Source organism: Trachypithecus francoisi, unplaced genomic scaffold, assembly GCF_009764315.1.
Source record: "Trachypithecus francoisi isolate TF-2019V2 unplaced genomic scaffold, Tfra_2.0 Lachesis_group10, whole genome shotgun sequence".
In the NCBI taxonomy this organism is placed as follows: Eukaryota; Metazoa; Chordata; class Mammalia; order Primates; family Cercopithecidae; genus Trachypithecus; species Trachypithecus francoisi.
The window spans coordinates 86405226-86428936 of NW_022681455.1; the positions used below are offsets into that span (position 1 = coordinate 86405226).

General features: G+C 37.1%; 1 long non-coding RNA gene across 2 annotated transcripts in view; it reads right to left on the reverse strand.

Moving 5' to 3' along the window:
• The window catches only part of LOC117087731, a 41306-nt gene that overhangs the window by 6162 nt on the left and 11433 nt on the right, over nucleotides 1-23711 (reverse strand). For both annotated transcript variants that reach the window (XR_004438894.1, XR_004438895.1), the window contains exons 2-4: nucleotides 11146-12925; nucleotides 1603-1771; nucleotides 916-1026 (exon numbers count right to left, since the gene is read on the reverse strand). This is a non-coding gene — a long non-coding RNA (uncharacterized LOC117087731). The remainder of the gene's footprint in view (nucleotides 1-915; nucleotides 1027-1602; nucleotides 1772-11145; nucleotides 12926-23711) is intronic.

A 23711-nucleotide genomic window follows, 5' to 3' on the forward strand; every position in this document is an offset into this window, starting at 1 on the left:
GACAAAGTGAGATGACTATATAGAGAGAAAGAGAGACAGAAAGAGAGGAAGGAAGGAAGGGAGGGAGGGAGGGAGGGAGGGAAAACTAAAATCAGAACTTAGACGCGATAGGGATACAATACGAGAAGACCCTGTTTGAAAAGGAAATACTATATCCTTAATATTTTTGTAAATTATTACTCTCTTATCACTAAGCAATCTCACCTAAAGAAATATAAAAACAACTTTATAAGTTTGGTTGGTTTATAAAACACAGTAATAAAACTTAATTAATTTAAGACAATATTTTAAGTTATGATAAATATTGCAAGTCCCCATTCAGGTAAGATTTTAACTCTGTAAAGATTTAATAAATAGCAAAATGTGACATTCTTAGATAGTTATGTGGTAATCAGAAAAAAGCTATTAAAAATTTTATAAAACAATGAAAAGGATCTGTATGATTTCTAATAATAATTATTATAAAGTACAGCAAATATCTAATATATTCAGATAACACAATTTTAAGCAATCCTAAAATATTATAAACATGTTAATGATTCTCCAAACTAAAAAGAACAAAGAAAACTAAATAAAGAATCTCTCAATTGGCTTATATTTGTTTTAAAATATAAAATTTTACATCAATGAATAAAATAAGGTGTCATATAGCTAATTTATTAAATCCCAACTCAAATACAACAACATGAAAATACAAAGGTCTTTCCACAAATCTATACATGTATGTACTCATAAGAGTAAATTTGTATTTTATCTTGAAAACTGTTCTGCTGTTAGCAGTGATTCAGTGATAATTAGACTGTGATTATGAGAAGCAATTCTTCTAACATTCCACTGAGAAAATGCTACATCATGCCACCACCCACTTGAGTCTTAAGCTCTCATTGTTTATGCAGATGAATAATAGACACTCACCCAGCTGAGACTTTCAGTTGAATCTTTGTAGGTAGGTTGAGGACCACAATATGCTACAAGGAAATGATGCCAGGAGCTCATCTCCCTTTAGGCCAATAATTGTCATGTCACCTGTAGAAGCAGGATAGCCTAGGGATAATGGTTATTAGAAAGAAGTCAACAAGGGGAAAACTAAACTTAACTCCTGAAAAACAGCAGGTGAGGAACAGATGGGCTTTAAACTTTGTCACGTCTGATCTCGCTTTCATGGTAACCTTGCCCAGGTGGGTGGTCTGGTCTAAGTCCTTGTCAACAAAACAGAAGTCAAACAATATTTTTACTTAAAAGAAACAGAATATAATATTGGGTTTCTTGATGTAACCCCATTGGTTCCAGAGTGTCCTGTAGTATTCATACATGTTCCTCAATGGTCTCAAAATTCCTCAATGGTCTCAGGGTAACAGCTAGACTCTAAGCTACTCTGTTGGGATAAGAAAAATGTCCCCCTTTTCAGGACAACTTAGAAGAAATGCTTTTCACCACAAGAAACAGAGTCCTGAGCCAAGGCATCTGGCAGGGAAAGGAAAATGTAAATTTCTTTTCACTTGCAATATATTAGGCCTGGTACATTTATCAAAGGCAAAATGAGCACCTCCTCTGCAAGAAGCACTGATGTTTTGGGGAATGCACCTTTTTCGTATAACTTACTTGGATGTGAATTTCCAGCCACCTGTGTTTCTGTGTTCTGTCCTCCCATCTCTCAGCATCATCTACTGTTTTCAGTCACAGGGGTGTTTAATTTTACAAACTCAGCATTAGATCATCCACTTTTTGGCAACTGCCAAGTTTTTTGCTTTGTGCCATTTATCAGCCATACCTGTAATAAAATTAACTCTAACTGTAAACTTAACCCTTATTGTGACTGCAACATTTAGAACCTGATGCTAAAATGATTGCTTTTCTTTTCACAAACCAATGGATCTTGACAAAGGGCATCAGCTTACCCTGTAAACAGGCTACAGTTCAGCATGGTGTGTTCTCATGTGTCATATCTGATCCTCAAAGAAACAAATCTTTCAATTGGCCTCAGTCAGAAACATCTTTACTTCTAGACTTTCAATCACTGTCTGCAAATATAATTCTGCTACTATGTCAAACCCACTTTAATCTATTATCAGGTGCCATCCCCACAATCTCATTGCTCAGCTTAGGTAGTTTCTTAGGTCTTGATTTGTTATTTTGATTGCCTTTTTACGTCTTGATTTGAAGTTTCTTTATTTCTTCCTTTTTTGAACCAGTGCTCAAAAACAAAACTATCAACAAAGACCTATTCACAGCAAAGCTATTTAAGTAATCATGACATTTCAGATTTTTTTTTAAATGAAGATAACTTGTGCTAGTATATCTATCTTCCACGTTTGTAGATGGCCACCTTCCACTGTTCTCTCACAGGAAAAAGAGAGGTAGAACGAGAGAGTGCATGCTCTTTCTCTTGTTAAAAGACCACAGTTCTATGTTAGTACCATCCAACCCTTTTGAACTTATTCAACCCTAATTCCCTCCTAAAAATCCTGTCTCTAGATACAATCATATTGGTGGTTAGGTTTAACCATAATAATTTTGAGGAAGACCCAGTTTAGTTCATAAAGGGGAAAAGAGCCATATAAAGGTTACATTTCTGTATCTCATTAAAGCTAAGTGAGTAAAAATGTCAGATTCTGATAAGGTGTATATTATAAGCCTTGGAGAAAACAATAAGAAAATAAACAAAAAATGCATAGAAAATTATTACAGAAATTATAATATTGCATGGAAAATATTTACTTAATGCAAAAGAAATCAACGAAGTTAGAAAAAATTTAAAGGCCGGGCGCGGTGGCTCAAGCCTGTAATCCCAGCACTTTGGGAGGCCGAGACGGGCGGATCACGAGGTCAGGAGATCGAGACCATCCTGGCTAACATGGTGAAACCCCGTCTCTACTAAAAATACAAAAACTAGCCGGGCGAAGTGGCGGGCGCCTGTAGTCCCAGATACTCGGGAGGCTGTGGCAGGAGAATGGCGTAAACTCGGGAGGCGGAGCTTGCAGTGAGCTGAGATCTGGCCACTGCACTCCAGTCCGGGCGACAGAGCGAGACTCTGCCTCAAAAAAAAAAAAAAAAAAATTTAAAAAGACTACATGAGACATACAGAAAGCAAAAAGTAAAATGGGAGCTATAAATTTAACTCTATTGAGAATTCATTAAATATGAAATAATTAAATAATCAAATCCAATGGCAGAGATTGTAAGATTGGATATAAAAACAACATATAACTAACTGGTGTCTATAAGACATTCCTTTTTAAATCAAAGAGACAAACAGAATAAAAGTAATTAAATAAAAACATGAACTATAAGCAAGTAAGAGTAGCTATATCAAAATCTGACAAAATAGTAATGTTACTACTAAAGATAAAAGAGACAGTTTATAATTAAAAGTGTCAATTCAACATGAAGACATTAAAAACTATACATATTTATGTACCTAGCAAAAGAACATAAAACTTCCAAAAGCAAACACAGAGAATAAAGAAATAAAGATAACAAAAATAAGAAGTAAAGGGAGCTAAGCTATGAGGATGCAAAGACTTAAGAATAATACAATGGACTTTGGAGACTTGGGGGAAAGAGTGGGAGGAGGGTGAGATAAAAGACTACACATTGGGTACAGTGTACACTGCTTGGGTGATGGCTGCACCAAAATCTCAGAAATCACCACTAAGGAACGTATTCATGTAACCAAACAACACCTGTTTCCCCAAAAACCTGTTGAAATTAAAAGTATATGGAGGGAAAAAAATGATTGGAGACTTCAATATCCCAATTTTAATAATAGAAAAATGAGACAGAAAATCAACAATTAAAGAGACTTGAACAACACTGCAAACCAACTTGAAATGACAGTCTTACACATACTGTTCCACCCAAGATTAGAAGTACACATAGGTCAATCCTCACATAGACCATATGCTATCCCATACAATGAACAAACAGTAATAAAATAAGAATTGAAATAATTCAAAGGGTGCTTTTTTTTCTTTTTTAAAATTTATTTATTTATTTTTTTGAGATGGAGTTTCGCTCTTATTGCCCAAGCTGGAGTACAGTGGTGCAATCTCGGCTCACCACAACTCCACCTCCCAGGTTCAAGCGATTCTCCTGCCTCAGTCTCCTGAGTAGCTGGGATTACAAGTACACGCCAGCATGCCCAACTAATTTTTTTTGTATTTTTAGTAGAAACAGGTTTTCACTATATTAGCCAGGCTGGTCTGGAACTCCTGAACTCAAGTGATCCACCCACCTCGGCCTCCCAAAATGCTGGGATTACAAGTGTGAGCCATCACACTTAGCCTAAACGGTGCTCTCTCAAAAAAAAGGAAATTGAAGTCAGTGCAGAAAATTTGGGAAAATTACATATATCTGGAAATTGAACAACACACTAAATAACCATCGTGTCAAAATAATTGGATATTTTCAGATAAATAATAAAGTAACATATCAAAACATACAAGACACAGCAAAAATCCGCTCAGATAAATTTATAGCAGTAAACACCTATATTAAAAATGAACAACCATAACTTATAACCAATAAACTAGTATTTGGCACAAACATGCAAAGGCAAATTAACTACACATCAAACCTGGAAGAAAAATATCAGTTGGAAAATACAAGAGTCATGTAGAACAGGAAGACTGAAGAATAAAATCCCTGGGGATAAGGGTTCTGAAAATTGTCCACATATTTCTGAGAATCTAGAAGCCCATATGCCTGCTCAGGACTAGGCACGGGTAAGGTCAGTGTTCAGAAAAGCTCTAAGAAGATGTTATCAGTCATGATTGCTTTACCCCCTAATATGGTTTGGCTCTGTGACCCAACTCAAATCTCATCTTGAACTATAATCCCCACATGTTGAGGGAAAGAAGTCATTGGATTATGGGTGCAGTTCCCCCATGCTGTTCTCAGGACAGTGAGTAAACTCTCACGAGATCTGCTGGTTTTATAAATGGTAGTTTTTTCTGTTCTCTCACTCTCTCTCCTGCCACCTTGTGAAGAAGGTACTTGCTTCTCCTCCACTTTCTGCCATGATTGTAAATTTCCTGAGGCCACTCCAGTCACACAGAACTGTGACTCAATTAAACCTATTTCTTTTATGAGTTACCAAGTCTCAGGCATTTCTTTATAGCAGTGTGAGAACAAAGTAATACACAAACTCTGCACAAACAGGGGGAAAAAAAGGCGAAAACATAATCTTCCTGGTTTGTAAGCTGAGCTAGCTGCAATAATTAAGATGTTTTGGGTGAGGAAGCATTTGAGAAAATCTCTGTCAAATTACTAGTTCATAAGATAATGAAACAGAGACTTTTATTCCATACACCACAAAGAATAAAATATTTACAAAGATAACATTGAAAACTCATTAAACAAATATAAATAATCATGAGAAACAAAAATCCAAAGGATTAAAAATAATGACTTCAAAGTTACCATATTATAATATCAAAATGTACAGTTTTCAAAAACAACAAAACACAAGGCAGGCAAAAAAATATCACTCATTAACATGATAACAAATTAACAGAAACAGTCCTAGAGATATCCTAGACATTGAAAGAGATTTAAAAGTCTTTAAATCAATGGACTTAAATATGCTGAAAAATAGAGTAAACCATAAAAAAGAAAAAAAAAAGGGAAAATTATGTCTCATCAAATAGGAAGTATCAATAGGGATAGCAATTATAAACAAAAACATTTGAAGTCAAAAATTAAAATCACTGAAAGAAAAAAATTTACCAGAAACCCTCTACAGCAGATATGAGTTAAAAAAACAAAGGAAAACAAAAGGATTAGCAAAGCTTAAGTCTGTTCAATTTTAACTATTTAGACCTACTAGGAGAAAGAGAATTAAGAAAAATTAGAAGGCTCTAAGATACTAATGAGAAATCATTACATTGCCATCACAAGGATTATGGAAAATACAAAAAGAAGAGGGAGAGCATAAAAGAATCAGAAGAAAAAAATTAAAGGAATAATGGCAGTTAAATTTCTAAACATGATAAAATTCATGAATCTACACATTCAAAAATAGAACTGAGCTCAAAATTGTATACACTCAAAGACTTCCACAAAAGACACATTACAAACTTTCAAAACCTACAGACAAAAAGACTCTTAAAAATAAAGACCCTTCATATACAAGCATTCATAGTAAAATTAAGAACTAATTTCTTGCTAGAAACCATAAAATCATGAGACAGCAGGATGACATATTTAAAGTGATAAAAGAAAAAAAAGCCAACAAAGAACTTTGTTTTTCATAAACTATCCTTCAAAGATGAATGAGATATCTAGACATTTTTATATTTTTAAAAAATCTATACAGAGTTTCTCACTAATAGATCCACTCTGCAATGCATGATAAAGGCTATCTTTTTGGCTGAAATAAAAGGACACACTATAAAATAACTTAATGCCATATTAGAAGAACAAGTAACACCAGTAAAAGTAAATATATGCAAAAATAAAAATGCCACTATGAAAATATTTTTATTTCATAACTTATTTCATCTTTTAAAAGTTTTTTATATATGATTCAGTAGACTAATGCATAGAATTAGTTATAAAACTATGTTAATTTCAGGCAATGCATAATTATATAACCTGGAAACCCATATAGTTGGAGAAATAGATCTGTGTGGAACCAACTGTTTTAATGAAATCAGATTTCAAGTGGTATTAATTTATTATACATGGTCATACATTCATAAGATTAATTATAATCCTTAATCACTAAAACAATAACTTTAAAAAGTCAAAACGGAATTTAAAAGGGAATAAAAACTGTAGACTTGAAAAATATCAATAGAATAAAAATGTCAGTAATAAATAGACTAAATTTGAAAAAGATATGACGGAAAAATAAGTAGCAAAATGGTAGAATTCCATCTTTTGTAAATACTTTAAATAGAAATAAACTGTACAATTACAATGCAATTATTGACAGAATGGTTTAAAAAAATAAATATAATTCAACTTTGTTATCTACAACAGACTTTCATTAGCCTTCTCTTTAGGCTGTAATAAAAGAATTCCTAAAGATACTTTATACAAATAGTAACCAAAAGAGGTGGGGTGACTATACTTCAGCAAAATAAATATTGAGACAAAAGTGTTACAAGTGACAAATGAGGACATGATGTTTTGAAGAAATGTAAACCCATGAATAAGACATAACAATTATAAATATATATATACCTAACAAAGATCCCAACATATGAAACAAAAAAAGACAGTTAATGACAGAAGTAGCAAGTTATACAGATTTGTTGACCTAAATATACCAACTACACCTATCAGTCAAATACAAGAACTCTATTTTACATTTCTTCAAAAAGAAATTATTTGGTTTTCAGATTTTATAAGTTGTTTTTCAGAAAATAATGTAGCAATCTTATCCTATGGAATGCTTAGCTTTAAAAGTCACTGTTTTAAACTTTGCATAATATCACACTCAATATTTCTAGTATGTTTATCATTATAAAAGCCATAAAAGAATAACCTTAAACAATTTCCACTTTCAACAACAGACCATCATGAATCTACTGTCTCTATTCACTTGCCTTTTATGAATATTCTTTTTTAAAAACTGCATTCTTGTAGTAAAATTAACATTTTCTCTCTATGCAAAGGTACATTCTGCCATATTTCAATCTGGTTTCTTTCACTTACTATAATGTATTTGAGATAGATTCTTCTTCTTTTGCTTTATGTATTGGGAAACATATTTAGGAGAAAAAAAAACAGAAGATATCTATGTTTCTTCATATTTCTGCCTCTTATTCCCTGGAAATGTTGAGTCAACTACTAGCAAAAATACTAATTAAGCATTAAGAACTATACAGTTGGCTGGGCATGGTGGCTGATGCTGAGAAGCCGAGAAGAGTGTATCACCTGAGGCCAAGAGTTTGAGAACAGCCGCACCAACATCATGAAATTCTGTTTTTACTAAAAATACAAAAATTAGCTGGCATAGTAGTGTGTGCCTGTAATCCCGGCTACTCATAAGGCTGACAGACGAGAATCTTTCAAACCCAGGAGGTACAGGTTGCAATGAGTCAAAATCATACTACTCTACTCCAGCCTGGGTGAGAGAGTAAAACTGTCTCAAAAAAAGAAAACAAAAGCAAACAAACAAACAAAAAACAGTTAAAAGAAATAAGATTTAGGGTTTGGTAACACAATAGAGTCAATAGTTAACAATAATCCATTGTATGTTACAAAATAGCTAAAAGAGAAAATTTCAAATAAATATTTGAGCTGATAAATATCCCAATTACTAAGCTTCATCACACATTGTATGCTCTTATCAAAATATTACATGTACCCTGAATATATGTATAATTGTTATGTATCAATAAGAATTAAAAATAGGTCAGGCCCGGTGGCTTACGCTTGTAATCCCAGCACTTTAGGGGGCTGAGGCAGGCAGATCACAAGGTCAGCAGTTCAAAACCAGCCTGGCGAACATCACGAAACTTTATCTCTACTGAAAATACAAAAATTAGCCAGGCGAGGTCATGGGTGCCTGTAATCCCAACTACTTAGGAGACTGAGGCAGGAGAATCACTTGAAACTGGAAGGCAGAGGTTGCAGTGAGCCAACATCACGCTACTGCACTCCAGCCTGGACAAGAAAGCAAAACTCTGTCTCAAAAAATAAATAAATAAAATAAAAATATTCAAAAATAAATTGCTCTCAAATAAGATAGGAATTTTAATTTTTGAAAAGATCAAAAAAACTTTGAAAAACATACAGAAAAAGATAGTTAATGTTGAATCACTTATAAAACTGAACTTTAGGGAGTCTAAAAAAAATGTGGTTTGAATTAACTTTTGTTTTATAAATTTCTTCATTTTAATTCATGTTCCAGTGCACAGAAAAATGACAGCTGCTCTCCAGGAGAATCAGAGTTGTGGTGTTGTTCTGAAGCACTTTATCTTCTCTTTCTGAGTCTCACTTTCATTTCTGTTCATAATCAAGAAGTGTGATTAGCTAATGGCCTCTCCCCTAAGAGATATGCAGTGTCCATCATCTCTTGGGCTGTAGGCAGAGATGTGAGTTTGTGATCCCTGCAAGACAACACCAGACCGAGCTGATCCACAATAACCACAATGCTGCACTTTTTAAAAGTCAAGCCCTGAGATTTTAATCTGCAAATATTCACCATTGCTTTCTGGTACACGGTAGATGTGAGTAGCCTCTTAGAAAATCAGACAACCCTGTTTGCTGACAATGAAGCAGGATAAAACAGCACAGATCTGGGGACCCCACACATAGCTTCAAATGGGAGGCTCATCAGACTAACAAAGAACCTTTCAACAGGAATCCTACCATTTGCCAAGAGATTAGATGCCAATATTCAACATTCTTTAAAAAAATTCTAACCAAAATTTCATATCCGACCAAATTAAGCTTCAAAAGTAGAAAAGAGATAAGATCCTTTTAAGATAAGCAGATGCTGAGGAAATTTGTTACCACCAGGCTGGCCTTAAGAGAACTGCTAATGAAAGCACTAAATAGGAAAAAAGAAAGACCATTACCAGCCACTACAAAAACACATTGAAATACACAAACCACTGACACTATAAAGCAACTGCAAAACAAAATCACTAGTTTTACACAATAATGAAGTCTGCCAAATAACCAGCGATGATCAAAATGATACAATCAAATCCACACTTATCAACACTAAGCTTAAATATAAATGGGCTAACTGTCCCAAATAAAACAAAACAGCAAGTTGCATAAAGGATCAAGACCCACTGGTATATTGTCTTCCAGACACTTATGTTACATAAGCTGAATATAAAGGAATGGAGAAAAACCTACCACGCAAATAAAAAGACAGAAAAAAGTAAGGGTTGCAATCTTTATTTCTGAAAAAAACAGACTTTAAATCAAAAAGGATTATGAAAATATAAAAAGGGCATTACAAAATGATAAAGGGCTAACTATGCTACATATATACACACCCAACACAAAAGTATCCAGATTTATAACGCAAGTTCTTAGAGGCTTTCAAGAGACAAAGACTCAGCTGGGCACGGTGGCTCATGACTGTAATTCCAGCACTTTGGGAAGTCAAGGCAGGTGGATCATGAGGTCAAAAGGTCAAAACCATTCTGGCCAAAATGGTGAAACCCCATCTCTACCAAAAATACAAAAATTAACTGGGCCTGGTGGTGAATGCCTGTAGTCTCAGCTACTAGAGAGGCTGAGGCATGAGAATCACTTAAACCCGGGGGCAGAGGTTACAGTGAGCTGAGATTGTGCCATTGTACTTGAGCCAGGATGACAGACCAAGATTTCACCTCAAAAAAAGAAAAAAAAAAAGAAAAAAGAGACACACACTCTTACACAATGGTAGTGGGGAACTTTAAAACTTCACTAACAATATTAGACAGATCATTGCAACAGAAAATTAACAAAGATATTCAAAACCTGAAATTAGCACTGTGTTAAATGAACCCGACAGGTACATACAGAACTCTCTAACCAAAAGCAATAACAACTATACTGTTTTTATCACCACGTGATACACACTGTAAGATCCATCACATAATTGGATATAAAGTACTACTCAGCAAATGAAAATAACTGATATAGCAATCTCTTGCACCACAGCACAATCAATTTAGAAACCAAGACTAAGAAATTCACTAAAAACCATATAATTACATGGAAATTGAATAACATTGCTAAGTCAGAAATAAAGGAGTTTTCTGAAATTAATAACAAAGATAATACAAAAAACAAAAATATATAGGACACAGTCAAGGCAGTGTTAAGATAATAATTTACAGTGCTAAATGCTCACAACAAAAAAGTTGGGAAGATCACATAAACAGACTAACATTAAAAGTAAAAGAAGTAGAGAAGAGCAAAGAAATCTCAAATACAACAGTTGACAATATTAACAACAAAATTTACAGCTGAATTGAAAGAGACTGAGACACAAAAAAATATTTTAAAAAAAATCAATAAATCCAGGAGCTGTTATTCTTTTAAAAAATTAGTAAAGTTTGTGAAACTCCTGGAACTTTTCCCTCTTAAATTTTTCTGTGTACAATAAGATCTGTAATGTAAGTGAAAGTGTTCCATCTCTCTTATTTCTGATGTTTTTATACCGTTAAAGTATAAAACATCCCTCACATTTGTAAGGCCTCCCTCCAGTATGAATTCTCCTGTGGTTAAAAAGGGTTGAGGGGTGGGAAAAGGCTGTGCCACATTTTTCACATGCATAGGGCTTATTTCCAGTATGAGTGCTCCTGTGATTAGTAAGTTCTGAGTACACATAGGCTTTGCCACAATCTTCACATTTGTAATGTTTCTCTCCAGTATGATTTCTCTTATGTTTTCTAAGGTCTGAGGACCACCTATAGTCTATACCACATTCTTCACATTTATAAGGTCTCTCTCCAGTATGAATTCTCTCATGTAGAGTAAGGCCTGAGAAACACCTACAGACTGTGCAACATTCTTCACATTTATAAGGTATCTGTATAGTATGAATTCTCTTATGTTGAGTAAGTTCTGAGAAGCTTAAAGACTCTACCAAACTTTTCACATGTGTAGGGTTCTCTGCAATGTGAATTCTCCTGTGTTTAACAAGGTTTGAGAAGCAGATAAAGGCTTTACCACATTGTTCACATGTGTAAGGTCTCCCTCAAGTACGAATTCTCTTACGTTTAGTAAAGTCTGAGAAGCTATTAAAGGCTCTGCCACATTCTTTGCATTTATAGGGCTTTTCTCCAGAATAAGTTATCTTATGTTGAATAAGATTGGAGAACCACCTACAGACTTGGCCACATTCTTCGCATTTGTAAAGTTTCACTCCAGGATGAATTATCTTGTGTCGAATAAGGGTTGAGGAGTAGCTAAAGGCTTTGCTACATAATTCACATTGGTAAGGTCTCTCTCCAGTATGAATTCTCTTAGGTTTAGCAAGCCCTGAGAAGCTTATGAAGGCTCTGTCACATTCTTCACATTTGTAGGGTTTCTCTCCAGAATGAATTATCTTATGTTGATTAAGCTCTGAGAAGCATCTACAGACTTTGCCATATATTGAACAGTTGTAAGGTCTCTCCTTAGTATGAATTCCCTTATGTTGAGTAAGATCTGAGAGGCTTTTAAAGGCACTGCCACGTTCTTCACATTTGTAGCATTTCTCTCCAGTTGTAAATTATCTTGTGGTATTTAATAAGGGTTGAGGAGCGACTAAAGGCTTTGCCACATTCTTCACCTTTGTAAGGTCACTCCCCAGTATGAATTCTCTTATGTCTAGTAAGATCTGAGAAGCTTCTAAAGCCTCTGCCACATTCTTCACATTTGTAGGGTTTCTCTCCAGTATGAATTCTCTTATGTCTGCTAAGGTCTGGGAAGCTTCTGAAGCCTCTGACACATTTTTCACATTTGTAGGGTTTTTCTCCAGTATGAATTCTCTTATGTCTAATAAGTTCTGATAACCAACCACAGGCTTGGCCACATCCTTCACATTTTAAAAAAAATTTTGTCCAGTATGAATTCTCTCCTGTTTAGTAAGGTCTGAGAAGGATTTAAAGGGTCTGCAATATTTTTCACATTTGTAGGGGATCCCTCTAGTATGAGTTCTCTTATTTAAAATGAGGCCTGAGAACCACCTACAGACCTTGCCACATTTTTTCCATTTATAGGGTTTCTTTTTGCTATTAATTTTCTTCATTGAGAATTGAGCACCACTCAAAAGCTTTGTCACATTTATTGCATTGACATGTTTTGCTATGGGTTGTTGGTAAACATTGATGAAGGCAATTATAACTACTCTTCTGCCCTTTGCAATTAATCACACCTTGCCAGTCTTTCTTTAAGTACAAATTATCAAGGTCACAGCCTTCACGTTTTCTCACTGTTACTTTTTTATGTGAATCCTCTAGGTCCTGCTTTGGCAATATCTCTGCATTGAAAAAAAAAAAAGAACCAGCTGAAAAAAATGTAACAAATCATCTCACTCATTAGACTAAGGTGAATATACTTTACAAATATTAAATTATACAAAACACATTAAAACGGAGACACAGGGTCACTTCCAAGATGGCCAAATAGGAACAACCCCAGTATGCAGGTTCCAGTGAGACTGATGCAGAAGATGGGTGATTTCTGCATTTCCAACTGAGGTACCTGCTTCATCTCATTAGGATTGGTTGGACAGTGGGTGCAGCCCACAGAGGGTGAGCTGAAGCAGGGCGTGGCCTCGTCTCACCCAGGAAGCACAAGGGGTCAGGGGATTTCACTTTCCTAGTCAAGGAAAGCCATGACAGACTGTACATGGAGAAATGGTAAACTGCTGACCAAATACTACACTTTTGCCACAGTCTTAGTAACCAGCAGACCAGGAGATAACCCAAGGGCCTGGCTCAGCAGATCCCACATCCATGGAGCCTTGCTCACTGTTAGTGCAGAAATATGAGATTGACCAGCGGCGACGCTGCAGGTTGATTGGGGCAGGGGTGTCTGCTGTTGCTGAGGCTTGAATAACTCACAGTGTAAACAAAGAGGGCAGAAAGCACGAACTGGGCAGAGGACATCACCACGCAGCAAGGTCTACTGCCTCTCTAGATTTCACCTCTGGAGGCAGGGCATAGTAGAACAAAGGCAGCAGACAGCTTCTGTAGACTTATATGCCGCTGTCTGACAGTTCTGAAGACAGCAGTGGTTCTCTCAGCATGGCATTCGAACTCCAACAATGGACAGACTGCCTTCTCAAGTGGGTCCCTGACCCCATGTAGTCTGACTGGGAAACACCTCCCAGTAGGGGCTGACAGACACCTCAAGCAGGTGGACGCCCCTCTGGAATGAAGCTTCCAGAGAAAGAATCAGGCAGCAATATTTGCTGTTCTGCAGCCTCCACTGGTGATACCCAGTCAAACACAGTCTGGAGTGGACCTCCAGCAAACTCCAACACACCTGCTGCTGACGGGTCTGACTGTTAGAAGGAAAATTAACAAACACAAAGCAATAGCATCAACAGCAACAAAAAGGACATCCACATCAAAACCCCATCTGTAGGTAACCAACATCAAAGACCATAGATAAAACCACAAACATGGGAAGAAACCAGAGCAGAAAAACTGAAAATTCCAAAAAACAGAATGCCTCTTCTTCCCCAAAAAATCGCAGCTCCTTGACAGCAAGGGAAGAAAAATGGACAGAGAATGAGTTTGACAAGTTGACAGAAGTAGGCTTCAGAAGGTTGGCAATAACAAACTTCTCCAAGCTAAAGGATCATGTTCTAACCCACCACAAGGAAGCTAAAAACCTTGAAAAAAGGTTAGACTAGTGGCTAACTAGAATATACAGTGTAGAGAAGACCTTAAATAACCTGATGGAGCTGAAAGCCACGGAATGAGAATTTTGTGACACATGCACAAACTTTCAATAGCTGATTCAATCAAGTGAAAGAAAGTATATCAGTGACAGAAGATCAAATTAATGAAATAAAGTGAAAAGATAAGATTAGGGAAAAAAGAGTGAAAAGAAACAAAGTCTCCAAGAAATATGGGACTATGTGAAAAGTCAAAATCTATGTTTCATTGGGGTACTGGAAAGTGACAGGGAGAATGGAACCAAGTTAGAAAACATTCTTCAGGATATTATCCAGGAGAACTTCCCCAACGTAGCAAGGCAGGCCAACATTCAAATTCAGTAAATACAGAGAACACCACAAAGATACATCTCAAGAAGAGCAACCTCAAGACACACAATTGTCAGATTCACCAAGGTTGAAACGAAGAAAAAAATGTTACAGGCAGCCAGATAGAAAGGTCGGGTAACCCACAAAGGGAACCCCATCAGAGTAACAGCAGATCTCACAGCAAAAACCCTACAAGCCAGAAAAGAGTGGGGGCCAATATTCAGCATTCGTAAAGAAAAGCATTTTCAAACCAGAATCTCATATCCAGCAAAACTAAGCTTCATAAGTGAAGGAGAAATAAAATTCTTCACAGACAAGCAAATGCTGAGAGATTTTGTCACCACAAAGCCTGCCTTGTTACAAGAGCTCCTGAAGGACGCACTAAGCATGGAAAGGAACAATCAGTACTAACCACTGAAAAACATACCAAATGGTAAAGACCATCAACACTATGAAGAAACTGCATCAACTAACGGGCAAAACAACCAGCTAACATCATAATTACAGGATCAAATTCAAACATAACAATATTAACTTTAAATGTAATTGGGCTAAGTGCCCCAATTAAAAGACACAGACTAGCAAATTGGAAAAAGACTAAGGACCCATCGTTGTGCTGTATTCAGGAGACCCATCTCACATGCAAAGATGCACAAAGGCTCAAAATAAAGGGATGGAGGAAGATCTACCAAGCAAATGGAAAGCAAAAAAAAGCAGGGGTTGCAATCCTAGGCTCTGATAAAACAGACTTTTAAACCAATAAAGATCAAAAGACACAAAGAAGGCCACTACATAATAATAAAGGGATCAATTCAACAAGAAGAGCTAACTATCCTAAATATATATGCACCCAATACAGCAGCACCCTGTATTCCTTCATAAAGCAAGCCCTTAGAGACCTACAAAGAGACTGAGACTCCCACACAATAATAAAGGGAGATTTTAACGCCCCACTGTTGACATAAGGCAGATCAACAAGGCAGAAGGTTAACAAGGATATCCAGGACTTGAACTCAGCTTTCGACCAAGCAGAAATAACAGACATTTACAGAACTGTACACCCCAAATCAACAGAATATACATTCTTCTCATCACCACATCGCACTTATTCTAAAACTGACTACATAATTGGTATTAAAACACTCCTCAGCACACATAAAAGAAAAGAAATCACAACAAACTGTCCCTCAGACCACAGTGCAATCAAACTAGAACCAAGCATTAAAAAACTCACTCAAAACTGCACAACTACATGGAAACTGAACAACCTGCTCCTGAATGACTATTGGGTAAATAACGAAATAAAGGTAGAGATAAAGATGTTCTTTCAAACCAATGAGAACAAAGACACAACGTACCAGAATCTCAGGGACACATTTAAGCAGTGTGTAGACAGAAATTTATAGCACTAAATGCCCACAAGTGAAAGCAGGAAAGATCTAAAATCTACACCCTAACATCACATTTAAAAGAACTAGAGAAGCAAGAGCAAAAAATTCAAAAGCTAGCAGAAGGCAAGAAATAACTAAGATCAGAGCAGAACTGAAGGAGACAGAGACACAAAAAACCCTTCAAAAAAATCAATGAATCCAGAAGCTGGTTTTTTAAAAAGATCAACAGAATAGATACACCACTAGCAAGACTAACAAAGAAAGTAGAGACGAATCAAATAGACACAATAAAAGTGATAAAGGGGATATCACCACTGATCCCATAGAAATACAAACTACCATCAGAAAATACTATAAAAACCTCTATGCAAATAAATTTAAAAATCTAGAAGAAATTGATAAATTTCTGGACACATACACTGTGCCAAGACTAAACTAGGAAGAAGTTGAATCTCTGAATAGAGATTCAACAACAGATTCTGAAATTGAGGCAATAATTAACAGCCTACCAACCCAAAAAAGTCCAGGATCAGATGGATTCACAGCCATATCCTACCAGAGGTACAAAGAGGAGTTGGTACCATTCCTTCTGAAACTATTTCAATCAACAGAAAAAGGGGGAATCCTCCCTATCTCATTTTATGAGGCTAGCATCATTGTGATACCAAACCCTGGTAGAGACACAACAAAAAAACAGAATTTTATGCCAATATCCCTGATGAACATCCATGCGAAAATCCTCAGTAAAATACTGGCAAACCAAATTCAGCAGCACATCAAAAAGCTTATCCACCACGATCAAGTTGGCTTCATCCCTGTAATGCAAGGCTGGTTCAACATATGCAAATCAATAAACGTAATCCATCACATTAATAGAACCAATGATAAAAACCACATGATTATCTCAATAGATGCAGAAAAGGCCTTCAACAACAGTCAACAGCCCTTCATGCTAAAAACTCTCAATAAACTAGGTATTGATGAAACGTATCTCAAAATAATAAGAGCTATTTATGACAAACCCACAGCCAATATCATACTGAATGGGTAAAAACTGAAAGCATTCCCTTTCAAAACTGGCACAAGGGAAGGATGCCTTCTCTCACCAGTCCTATTCAACATAGTGTTGGAATTTCTGGCTAGGGCAATCAAGCAAGAGAAAGAAATAAGGATATTCAATTAGGAAAAGAGGAAGTCAAGTTATCTCTGTTTGCAGATGACATGAGTGTATATTTAGACAACACCATTGTCTCTGCTAAAAATCTCCTTAAGTTGATAAGCAACTTCAGCAAAGTCTCAGTAGACAAAATCAATGTGCAAAAATCACAAGCATTCTTATACACAAATAATAGACAAACAGAGAGCCAAATCATGAGTGAACTCCCATTCACAATTACTACAAGGAGAATGAAATACCTAAGAACCCAACTTGCAAAGGATGTGAAGGACCTCTTCAAGCAGAACTACAAACCACTGCTCAATGAAATAAAAGAGGACACAAATAAATGGAAGAACATTCCACGCTCATGGATAAGAAGAATCAATATCGTGAAAATGGTCATACTGCCCAAGGTAATTTATGGATTCAATGCTATCCCTATCAAACTACCATTGGCTTTCTTCACAGAATTGGAAAAAACTACTTTAAAGTTCATATGGAACCAAAAAAGAGCCCACATAGCCAAGACTATCCTAAGCAAAAAGAACAAAACTGGAGGCATCACAACTACCTGACTTCAAATTATACTAAAAGGGTACACAGTAACCAAAAGAGCATGGTCCTGGTACCAAAACACTTATATATGGACCAATGAAACAGAACAGAGGCCTCAGAAAAAACACCACACATCGACAACCATCTGATCTTTGACAAACCTGACAAAAACAAGAAATGCGGAAAGGATTCCCTATTTAACAAATGGTGCTGGGAAAACAGGCTAGTCATATGTAGAAAGCTGAAACTGAATCCCTTCCTTACACAATATACAAAAATTAACTGAAGATGGATTAAAGACTTAAATGTAAGACCACCATACAAACGCTAGAAGAAAACCTAGGCAATACCATTCAGGACACAGGCATGGTCAAAGACTTCATGACTAAAATGCCAAAAGCAATGGCAACAAAAGCCAAAATAGATAAATGGGATCTAATTAAAGTAAAGAACTTCTGCCTGGCAAAAGAAACTATCATCACCATGAACAAGCAACCTACAGAATGGGAGAAAATCTTTGCAATCTACCCATCTGACAAAGAGCTAATATCCAGAATCTACAAAGAACTTAAACAAATTTACAAAAAAAAAAAAAAACCCCCATCAAAAAGTGGGCAAAGGATATGAACAGACACTTCTCAAAAGAAGATATTTATGCAGCCAACAGACATATGAAAACACGCTCATCACCACTGGTCATCAGAGAAAAGAAATGCAAATCAAATCTACAATGAGATACCATCTCGTGCCACTTAGAATGTGGGGATCATTAAAAAGTCAGGAAACAACAGATGCTGGAGAGGATGTGGAGAAATAGGAATACTTTTATACTGTTGGTGGGAGTGTAAATTAGTTCAACCACTGTGGAAGACACTGTGGGGATTCCTCAAGGATCTAGAACTAGAAATATGGTTTGATCCAGCAATTCCATTACTGGGTATATACCCAAAGGATTATAAACCATGCTACTATAAAGACACATGCACATGTATGTTTATTGTGGTACTATTCACAATAGCAAAGACTTGGAACCAACACAAATGTCCATCAATCATAGAATGGATTAAGAAAATGTGGCACATATACACCATGGAATACTATGCAGCCATAAAAAAGGATGAGTTCATGTCCTTTGCAGGGACATGAATGAAGCTGGAAACCATCATTCTAAGCAAACTATCACAGGGACAGAAAACCTAACACCACATATTCTCACTCATAGACGGAGCAGAAAAACAAGTACACATGGACACAGGGCGGGGAACATCATACACTGGGGCCTGTTGGTGGGTGGGGGGCAGGGCAAGGGATAGCATTAGGAGATATACCTATTGCAAATGACAAGTTGATGGGTACAGCAAACCAACATGGCACATGGGGAACAAAGAGGATGGATGTAACAAACTTGCACATTGTGCACATGTACCCTAGGACCTAAAGTGTGTGTGTGTATATATATATATATATATATAAATAGTGACACAATATAATACCACAGGCTCTGATTTCTTTATAGACATATAAACAACAGAAATGTACCAAACAAAATGCTTTTTTGAGAAATATAAAAAGCAGTAAAGCATTTGCAGCACCACAAGTCACCAAAATGCCATGAACTACAAAGAAGTGGAAGAAAAGTATATTTACCCACCACAACCATTCTTTGTCCCCAATACAACACAGTGCCTTTAAATATAAAGTCCCAACTCCTGGCTTCTCCTTCCAAAAATAAATAAAATAGTGCCACATGTGTCCATGCTTCTGGCTTTTTGAGGCCTTGCCAAAGACTAATTTCTATGTTCCATGACAGAGCTAAAAGAAATGGTGGTATACTTTGAATGACAGGTTGGGTCAGCTGAGGTAAATGACTGTTACAAGAGAAGAAAGACTTCAGTACCATAGACAGACAATTGGAATAGAAACTGATTATAGGATCTCAGTAAGAAACATGGGAATCTTCTTTAACTGAAAAACACACAAGCACAGAGAAGACTCATCCTTAAAACAGGTTTGAGAGACTCCAAGAATTTCTAGCCTAAAAACCTGGTGCCATATTACCCCAGGTCAAAGCCACTTCATAAATATTTTCACATGTGGCTTTTTTTTGACAAATGACAACCAAACATTAAAACATATACAAAACATCAGGACGAGATGGCAGAATCAAAGAAAAAAAGGAATATTCAGAAATCAATCACAGAAAAATGGAGATGTTAAAATTACCTGAAACAATGTGAATTCACCTCGATTTTCTGGAAGAAAAAAATTAATCACCTTAAAGAATTTAAACTATCATCTCAATCATGCTCATTGACTGAAATGAGAACATAGAAAACAATATGAAATAACAAAGATGAAACGAACAATATAAAAAGCACAAAAAGAAATAAAAATTATGGAACAGAAGAATAAAATAAGACTGATACCCAGCTGATACTTCAACATTTTAAAATATATATATAACAAAATCAAGAAGCTACACAAATTTCAACTAAGATTAACACAACTGATCCCTAAAAAGACACAATATGGGGGGCGGAGCAAGATGGCCGAATAGAAACAGCTCCAGTCTCCAACTCCCAGCGCGAGCGACACAGAAGACCGGTGATTTCTGCATTTTCAACTGAGGTACTGGGGTCATCTCACTAGGAAGTGCTGGACAATTGGTGCTGGTCAGCTGCTGCAGCCTGACCAGCGAGAGCTGAAGCAGGGCGAGGCATCGCCTCACCTGGGAAGCACAAGGGGGAAGGGAATCCCTTTTCCTAGCCAGGGGAACTGAGACACACAACACCTGGAAAATCGGGTAACTCCCACCCCAATACTGCGCTTTAAGCAAACAGGCACACCAAGAGCTTATATCCCACACCTGGCCGGGAGGGTCCCACGCCCACGGGGCCTACCTCACTGCTAGCACAGCAGTCTGCGATCTAACCGCAAGGCAGCAGCGAGGCTGGGGGAGGGGTGCCCGCCATTGCTGAGGCTTAAGTAGGTAAACGAAGCAGCTGGGAAGCTCGAACTGAGTGGAGCTCACAGCAGCTCAAGGAAACCTACCTGTCTCTGTAGACTCCACCTCTGGGGACAGGGCACAGCTAAAAAACAACAGAGGAAGCAGCAGAGGCCTGTGCAGATGCGAACGACTCTGTCTGACAGCTTTGAAGAGAGCAGTGGATCTCCCAACACGGAGGTTGAGATCTGAGAAGGGACAGACTTCCTGCTCAAGTGGGTCCCTGACGCCTGAGTAGCCTGACTGGGGGACATCCCCCACTAGGGTCAGTCTGACACCCCACACCTCACATGGTGGAGTACACCCCTGAGAGGAAGCTTCCAAAGGAAGAATCAGACAGGTACACTCGCTGTTCAGCAATATTCTATCTTCTGCAACCTCTGCTGCTGATACCCAGGCAAACAGGGTCTGGAGTGGACCTCAAGCAATCTCCAACAGACCTATAGCTGAGGGTCCTCACTGTCAGAAGGAAAACTATCAAACAGGAAGGACACCTATACCAAAACCCCATCAGTACGTCACCATCATGAAAGACTAGAGACAGATAAAACCACAAAGATGGGGAACAAGCAGGGCAGAAAAGCTGGAAATTCAAAAAATAAGAGCGCATCTCCCCCTGCAAAGGAGCGCAGCCCATCGCCAGATACGGATCAAAGCTGGTCAGAGAATGACTTTGACGAGATGAGAGAAGAGGGCATCAAACTCCTCAGAGCTAAAGGAGAAATTACGTACCCAGCGCAAAGAAACTAAAAATCTTGCAAAAAGAGTGGAAGAATTGACAGCTAGACTAATTAATGCAGAGAAGGTCATAAACGAAATGACAGAGATGAAAACCATGACACGAGAAATACGTGACAAATGCACAAGCTTCAGTAACCGACTCGATCAACTGGAAGAAAGAGTATCAGCGATTGAGGATCAAATGAATGAAATGAAGCGAGAAGAGAAAACCAAAAGAAAAAAGAAGAAAAGAAATGAACAAAGCCTACAAGAAGTATGGGATTATGTAAAAAGACCAAATCTACGTCTGATTGGGGTGCCTGAAAGTGAGGGGGAAAATGGAACCAAGTTGGAAAGCACTTCAGGATATCATCCAGGAGAACTTCCCCAACCTAGTAGGGCAGGCCAACATTCAAATTCAGGAAATACAGAGAACGCCACAAAGATACTCCTCCAGAAGAGCAACTCCAAGACACATAATTGCCAGATTCACCAAAGTTGAAATGAAGGAAAAAATCTTAAGGGCAGCCAGAGAGAAAGGTCGGGTTACCCACAAAGGGAAGCCCATCAGACTAACAGCAGATCTCTCGGCAGAAACTCTACAAGCCAGAAGAAAGTGGGGGCCAATATTCAACATTCTTAAAGAAAAGAATTTTCAACCCAGAATTTCATATCCAGCCAAACTAAGTTTCATAAGTGAAGGAGAAATAAAATCCTTTACAGATAAGCAAATGCTTAGAGATTTTGTCACCACCAGGCCTGCCTTACAAGAGACCCTGAAGGAAGCACTAAACATGGAAAGGAACGACCGGTACCAGCCATTGCAAAAACATACCAAAATGTAAAGACCATCGAGGCTAGGAAGAAACTGCGTCAACTAACAAGCAAAATAACCAGTTAATATCATAATGGCAGGTCAAATTCACACATAACAATATTAACCTTAAATGTTAATGGACTAAATGCTCCAATTAAAAGACACAGACTGGCAAACTGGATAAAGAGTCAAGACCCATCAGTCTGCTGTATTCAGGAGACCCATCTCACATGCAGAGACATACATAGGCTCAAAATAAAGGGATGGAGGAAGATCTACCAAGCAAATGGAGAACAAAAAAAAGCAGGGGTTGCAATCCTAGTCTCTGATAAAACAGACTTTAAACCATCAAAGATCAAAAGAGACAAAGAAGGACATTACATAATGGTAAAGGGATCAATTCAACAGGAAGGGCTAACTATCCTAAATATATATGCATCCAATACAGGAGCACCCAGATTCATAAAGCAAGTCCTTAGAGACTTACAAAGAGACTTAGACTCCTATACAATAATAATGGGAGACTTCAACACTCCACTGTCAACATTAGACAGATCAATGAGACAGAAAGTTAACAAGGATATCCAGGAATTGAACTCATCTCTGCAGCAAGCAGACCTAATAGACATCTATAGAACTCTCCACCCCAAATCAACAGAATATACATTCTTCTCAGCACCACATCGTACTTATTCCAAAATTGACCACATAATTGGAAGTAAAGCACTCCTCAGCAAATGTACAAGAACAGAAATTATAACAAACTGTCTCTCAGACCACAGTGCAATCAAACTAGAACTCAGGACTAAGAAACTCAATCAAAACCGCTCAACTACATGGAAACTGAACAACCTGCTCCTGAATGACTACTGGGTACATAACAAAATGAAAGCAGAAATAAAGATGTTCTTTGAAACCAATGAGAACAAAGATACAACATACCAGAATCTCTGGGACACATTTAAAGCAGTGTGTAGAGGGAAATTTATAGCACTAAATACCCACAAGAGAAAGCAGGAAAAATCTAAAATTGACACTCTAACATCACAATTAAAAGAATTAGAGAGGCAAGAGCAAACATATTCAAAAGCTAGCAGAAAGCAAGAAATGACTAAGATCAGAGCAGAACTGAAGGAGATAGAGACACAAAACACACTCCAAAAAATCAATGAATCTAGGAGTTGGTTTTTTGAAAAGATCAACAAAATTGACAGACCGCTAGCAAGACTAATAAAGAAGAAAAGAGAGAGGAATCAAATAGACGCAATAAAAAATGATAAAGGGGATATCACCACCGACCCCACAGAAATACAAACAACCATCAGAGAATACTATAAATGCCTCTACGCAAATCAACTAGAAAATCTAGAAGAAATGGATAATTTCCTGGACACTTACACTCT